This window comes from Pelodiscus sinensis, chromosome 5, assembly GCF_049634645.1.
Source record: "Pelodiscus sinensis isolate JC-2024 chromosome 5, ASM4963464v1, whole genome shotgun sequence".
Taxonomy (NCBI): domain Eukaryota; kingdom Metazoa; phylum Chordata; order Testudines; family Trionychidae; genus Pelodiscus; species Pelodiscus sinensis.
The window spans coordinates 54,758,878-54,766,077 of record NC_134715.1 but is presented as its reverse complement, the minus strand read 5'-3'; positions in this window follow the sequence as shown (position 1 = coordinate 54,766,077).

The window sequence follows — 7,200 nt, the reverse complement described above, 5'->3', positions numbered from 1 at the left end:
ATGGCAGCTGTGCATTAGTAAAATGAATAAAACAAATAAACAGCAACATCTGCTGCAGTCACCTGAGGTTTATTGCTGGAGTTCATCAGTGTTTGATGGCATAGGGATCTTTAGCTGATTGTTCTGCTTTCCTTACCAGAGATGATTGTATTCACTAGAAATTAATATGGGGAGTTTGGGGACTTGTGGGAAATTATCTCACCTGCCAGATTATGATAACCACTATTTGTTCCCAATACCAACATAAATCTTTTTTAAAACCTGTAACAATGTGTCTTTTGTTACACCATAGCATTCCAGCTGTTCTAAAAGATGTTTCTGAAAAATAATGTTTAAATGTTAAAATACGCAAATCATTAGAAATAGTCAGATTTTCTAATTGTGCTTTAGCATCTATTTTATGTGTAGACAGTGCCAAATTTAGAAATAAGCTATTCTGAAATTAATTCAAAATAGCTACGTAATTAGTGTAGTTCAAATTGTGTAGCTTATTTTGAGGTAAGAGTACAGTGTAGATTCACCCTAAAAGTATATCTGTGCTGCAGCTGGGAGCAAGCAGAGTCCCTGTCTGTATAGACACACACACATTAGCTATGTGGCGTGGTGGTGGCTCAGGCTAGACATCTGAGCTTGGAATGGGGTGTCTAGCCAGGGCTGCTGCCCATCTTTTAACATCCATGCCACTTGAGCTAAGCTACATGACTCTGGATCACTGTTTAGGGCCTAGACAGATCCTCATCTAGGAGCTTGTTGGAATAAAAAATGCAAAATCAGTTCTCTAATCAGCCTGCTTTTGCCCTGCATTCTACAAGAACAACCCCACTGATTGCAAAGGGAGCAGAAATCTTTAGGTATCATTACACCTATCTGGGGATTCTGTGAAAGGTTTGCATATGTAAATCTGATAGGAGGATCAGGACCCTTGTTCAACCCCCCTTGCTTCTAACCAGAATTACATCTGGATAATTGTTGGTTAATATACTTATCATTGGATATTTCCTGCCACCATCACCTTGAGGGTCATGTGGACTCAGAGAATCAAGACTTCACATTAATGTACATCAGCCCCAATGCTGATACCTTCTAGTTACTCAGACATCTGTATTTTTGTCTAGTAGCACTCTGTGGATCATTTATCAGAGAATTAAGCAAATGAGACCAAAAAATTGCAATCTCTGTGACCCACATTGATGACTCTTAATTTTCTTAGGACAAGTTTAAGTCCTGCTTCTCCTCCCCCATTCTGCCCTCCATCCCAAGTTGTTCTCTTGAATCTATCCTGAGTTTAATAAGGCTTGTAAACGAGTGGCCCTCATTCTATTGTCACTAAACTCAGAACTAATTCAGTGGAGATCAGAGGCATTTTAGGGTTGGTTCTGCTTTGGGCAGGGGGATGGACTTGATGACCTCCTGAGGTATCTTCCAGCCCTATGATTCTATAATTGCACTTGTCTAAAATATTATAAATACATCAGGCCCAGTATGTTAAAATTGGGGGGGGGGAGGTGAGATTGTAGATCATAGCTGGTAATAAATTTCCTCATCAGCATTAAAGGTCAGATTCTTCTTTCGTTTATGCTGGTGTACTTCTGTTGACTTCAGAAGAATTGCTTCTACATTGAGACCAAAATCGAGCCTTGTGTTTTTAAGAAATTAACTATGTAGACAGTTGTTCTTTGCAAACTGTTCTCACTTTTCAGAACCTGAACTTCCAGTGTATAGTGAACTACTTCTGACAGAAGCAGGATTTCTGATAATAGAACTGGCCATCAGTCCTTTTACCATAGATCGTGTGCAATGTTGAAGACATCTCCACATCATACCATGTAAGAGTATTGGTGTGGCGTGGCTCTAGGAGCTGTGCTGCTGCTCTGCATTTTGCAGGAAAAGAAGATGACATTTATTTCATTTTAGTCTGTAGAAGGTCCTCTCTTCTGGGAGTTTGAATGTGTGCTCCCCAATGTGGAGTGGGTTAGGGAGTCAAAGGGGCAGAGGGCTTGATAGACGTTGGATACTCCCCTCCAGAAAGCTGTAAGAAACAAAAGTCTGAAGAGTTATGCTGGTAGTGTAGAGAGAGTTGAGGATGGTACAATTTCAAATTTCTTCCTTCAACCCTGGAGAATACTGTGGTGCTGCCAGTTGCATGCATAGAATGGGAGGGAACAGGGAAGTATAGATCATTCCGGGTAGCTAACAGTCCTGAAGCTGACATAGTTCTACGCTTCCTGCAATAAAAGCTACTTGCCTGATGGTAGCTGCAACTTCTATTGAATTGATTGAAGTCTAGTCCATTTTAGTTTCCTAATTTCTGTTAAGTCATGGTTCCAAAAATCAATATACTAGAAACATTTTGAGGCAGCACAATAGCAGACAGGCATGCTGGAACAACGTGTATAGTGAGGTTGCTGAGAGCTGTTGAACCAAAGTGTCAAACCTGTTTATAATGGAAATCATTGCAAGCACAGGGGTGCAGTAGCAGCCCTCCTACTTCCAGCACCTATGATTGCACATAAGAGTAAATCATGTGTCAATCTAAGTGTAAATCATGATGTTTTTAATCACATAGTCATATAATTCAGGACATTGAGACCAGAATTCTTAAAAAGTTGCTAAGACTAATTCTTATAACTCCATTATCTTGAATTGAATTAATCCTGATTTGCACTGGTATAAGGGAGAAGAGAATCAGGACTAAATAATGTTTAGCTGAAATCACGCTTTTTCTAGTTAGCTACATCTACTTAGCCGCACAGAAAAATCCAGGGTACCATTTGTGGAAACCTAACTGTTTTAATTTTGCAAACCAGTTTCTAAGGCAGACAATTGGGTAGCCAATTCCAGTTTTTTAATGTTGCTGTGCTGCATTGCTGCTCAAGACGCTTGGAGATTTATTTTTTACCAATGAAGAAGACTGTAAAACCAATTATTTGGAAATTTGCTCGTATTAACATAATCCTGTCCAGTAGTTTTGTAAATGGTGGCAACTACTGAATAGTTGAATCAAAGGAGATAAAAGGGTTTGATCCCACATCCAACTTCCAAGACTTAATTTAAGTTCTTGGTTTCTCATCCTTTGATCACTTTTGCTCATGACTGCATATAATCTGACCCCCTTTGCCTTCTAATTCTCATTAATTTTCATACATCAGAATCATCCCCTCCTCACTTTCATCAAGAACATAATAAAAATTTTCTCAAGGGAACATTCATGCTTCACTTATTTTAACTCTGGGTCTTAAAAATTCTGTTGCAGAGTTATAATACCGTACTATACATATGATACTTAGAACATTCAAGAATAATTATTTTTGTTATTACTCTGCCCCTCAATGGCCATATGTTGAACTGCAATTTTACCTTGACAAACTCCGTTGATTTTAATGGCTTGAAAATGGAGTATGTGTTAGAAAGATTTCATCTGAAGGCTTTATCATGCCTTCTTTACGCTTGTAGCAAATATCATTATTAACTTAGGCTATGTCTACACAGTGGAGCTATTTTGGGATACTGGAAGTATCCCAAAATAGCTACCCCACATCTTTTGAGCATTTCAAGATAGGTCTCAAAATAGCAGATGCACTATTTCAGCATCCCTATAACCGTCGTTCCATGAGTGTTAAGGGATGTCTCGAAATAGTGCATTATTTCGAAATTTGGCACCGTATACATGCACCAAATTTTGAAATATGCTATTTCGAAATTCAATTGAACTAAGATATGCAAATTTGCATAGCACAAATTGTGTATTTTATTTCGAGTTTAGGGTGCTCTGTAGATGCACCCTTTGAAAACAATAGGCTTGGAGTCCACTTGAGTTACCTTATTATCTGGGGGGGACCCCATAGGTAGGTATGACAAACTCTGGGAGCTACCTTCTTTATTAATAACATACTCGAGACAAAAGTGTAATCACTGTCTAATACTGTGATGCAGTTATATATCTATGGACATTTAGGGCCATAACTTCCTAAAATAATGGAATTTTGAAGTGACACTGCAAATAAGTTTTGAGGGAACAAAGGGAATATTAGTTTACCTATTGCTCTATTATCCAATAAGCAGATGCATACTGCGTATATGATTTAAATATATCCAAGTGAGAAAAATGCATTAGATGTTAAGGTTGTATCTTGGGTATTACAGGATATGGTTCAGTATTTTTAGACCCCTGCAGAGAGAAGACAGGAGACAAGTCATACCCCGTGACAAACTTTTGAGCCATTCGTTCTTGTTCTGCTATCTTGTAAGACTGAATAAGTCCCTTAATTAATACATTGTTAACTTTAAGAAGTATTTAGTCTTCCCTTTTCCTGTCCTTTCTCGTGTTCTAGGTTATACATCTGGTTCCTGCTGTCTTTTCTTATTTATTATCTCCAATCTTTGAATCTTTTTTGTTATTTTCTTTTCTATATTCTTCCTAAATGGCTGGAAAGCACTTCACACAATATTTCACTTATAGTTATATGGTTGTACAAAGGTGCCCCTGTGGTCTTCTGGGTTTTAGCTAGCCAAAACCACAATTTTTTTCCTTTGTGATTACAATGGCATTACATTATAGGTCCACATTTAGTTTACCTTTTGCTGATGGGTTCTTTTATGTCTCTACTTTCCAGATGTTTCAAAGACAGTAATAGGTCTTCATGTAGCTGAAAAAAAATCTCTTCTTCATGGGTTGTGCACTGTAGTACCTCACACCTTGTTCAGATTAATAAATATTGCTCACCTACCCCTCAGAGTGGGAAATTGCTCCTAGGAGATGCTCCTTTTAAGTAGTTTCCAACTTTGCATTTATCCTGATTTCTCCCTGGGGAGGAGAGTAACAGTAAGAAACAGTTCTGGCTGGCTAAAAATATATCTAAAACAGGCCTTCAACTAAAAGTTTGATAATCAGCCAGTTTACAAGGTCTGGATATGCAAGAATCATATTTAGTGATCTGAAATCTGCCAATGATTTTTTTTTTTTGCATTGGTTATGTTTGTGTTTAAAGGGTGGGGAACCTCATACCCGGGGCTGGATGCAGCCCCCAGGTTGCCTGGATCCCACCCCCAAGGCTCCAGGATCCCCCTCCCTCATTGGGGAGCCCGCGCTGGTGCCCCAGCCCCCCTGCTGCAGCACCTGGTAGTCCCGCTGCCTTCATGTACTGGGCTCTTAGTGCCATGCTGTGCAGCCTCACTGCCTCAGCGCACTGGGTTCCCATGGCTCCCGCAGTCCTGCCAGGAATCTCCGCTGCCATCTGTGGGGCTCCCGCTGCCCTGGTACTAGCCCTCCACTGGGACACTCTGGTCCTGGAACATCCATGGTCCTGCTGGACCACGGATGTTGCTGGACAAGAGAGTCCCAGGTAAGAGAGTTTTGACCTGTATAATTAAGTAAAACATAATTCAAGGCATTCCACTTTCTCAAGCAAGGGTGTGTGCATAGGTGGCGCAGGGGAGCCCAGCAATCAGAGGCAGTGGGGCTGCCCAGCACAGCAGCAGGAGCTGGGTGCAACAGCAGGAGACCAGTGTGCATAGGTGGTGGAGCTGCCCGATAGAGCAGTGGGGACTGACAGGGCAGAGGGGCTAGCGAGAGGGGGGAGTCAGCTGGGAGGGCAGCAGTCAGGCCGGAGGTGCAGGGGCTGGTGGTGGTGATGGGGGGAAATGACCATCCCAATCCAGCAAAATCCCTCATCTGGGATTGGTCAGGTTCTGAGAATGCCGGACCAGGGTGGTTCAACCTGTAATGTGATTCTTAGCTGTCTCAGACTTAATGGTGGATATACTAAAAATTCTAGTAACCCACTTAATAGCACTCCACAGCTCCCTTTGAAGACCACATTTTCACATTTATTTGTGGATTAGAAAGTGCCAAATATTTAAAATTATTACCCCAATGTTTTGCCCTGGTAGCCCACTTGGAGCAAGTCAAGAGTTGGGCCATTAGAGACTTAAGGCTGTAGGAAAAGATTAGTTCAACCCTGCTAGCACAAGATGTTGGCTGTGGCATTACTACTACACTTAGGGCATGAATGAGTTGACCTCTCAGGAAGAACAGGTGGTTGTTTGGACCACTTTGGGACAATCACTTTGGATTTTGTATGGAAAGAGCCAGGCCTGTAAAATATTAGCTGAGTAGATGAAAGTGTTGAACAACTGAAAATGGAGGGAGTGGGGTCAAAATGGAAGTGTTCAAGCAATGTTAATTATAGCAGTAACACTCATGCTATTAAGTATATAGCAGAGCCTGTGCCACAATTAATTATTATTTTTTCAGGTACAGGCAGTCCCCGGGTTACACGGATCCGACTTATGTCGGATCCGTACTTACGAACGGGGCTTTTCTCGCCCCGGAGGACACGGGCGGCAGGACCGCCCAGACGCGCTGCGGTCTGGTGCCCGCGTCCTCCAGGGCGAGAAAAGCTGCTCCACGTCTCCCTGGTCTGCTGGGAGCCTCCCCAGCAGACCAGGGAGACACGGAGCAAAGCCGCGTAGGACCTGGGCGGCAGGACCTGGGCGGCAGGACCGCCCGGACGCACTGCGGTCCCGTGGGGTCCTCCGCGGCTTTGCTCCGCATCTCCCTGGTCTGCTTGGGGGGGGGGCGCAGCTAGTGCGCCCCCCCCAGCAGACCAGGCTTTTCTCGGGACGCCTGTGGTAGAGCAGCTGGGGCGCTGCCGGTTGGTCCCGCAGCGCTGCTCTCGGCGCTACTGGACCAACCTGGCAGCACCCCAGCTGCTCTGCCCCAGGTGTCCCCAAGTCAGCCGCTGCTGAAACTGACCAGCGGCTGACTACAGGAAGCCCGAGGCAGAGTTGCTCTGCCCCGGGCTTCCTGGAATCAGCCACTGATCAGTTTCAGCAGCAGCTGACTTGGGGACGCCTGGGGTAGAGCAGCTGGGGTGCTGCTGGGTTGCTCCAGTAGCGCTGCTCCTTGGCGCTACTGGACCAACCCAGCAGCACCCCAGCTGCTCTGCCCCAGGCGTCCTGATTCAGCCGCTGCTGAAACTGATCAGCGGCTGATTCCAGGAAGCCCGGGACAGAGCAACTCTGCCTCAGGCTTCCTGTAGTCAGCCACTGGTCAGTTTCAGCAGCAGCTGAATCTGGAGGCCAGTTCCGACTTACATACAGATTCAACTTAAGAACAAACCTACAGTCCCTATCTTGTACGTAACCCGGGGACTGTCTGTACTTGTTTTTTTTTAAAAAAAGTCCAAAAGTTAAAAGGTC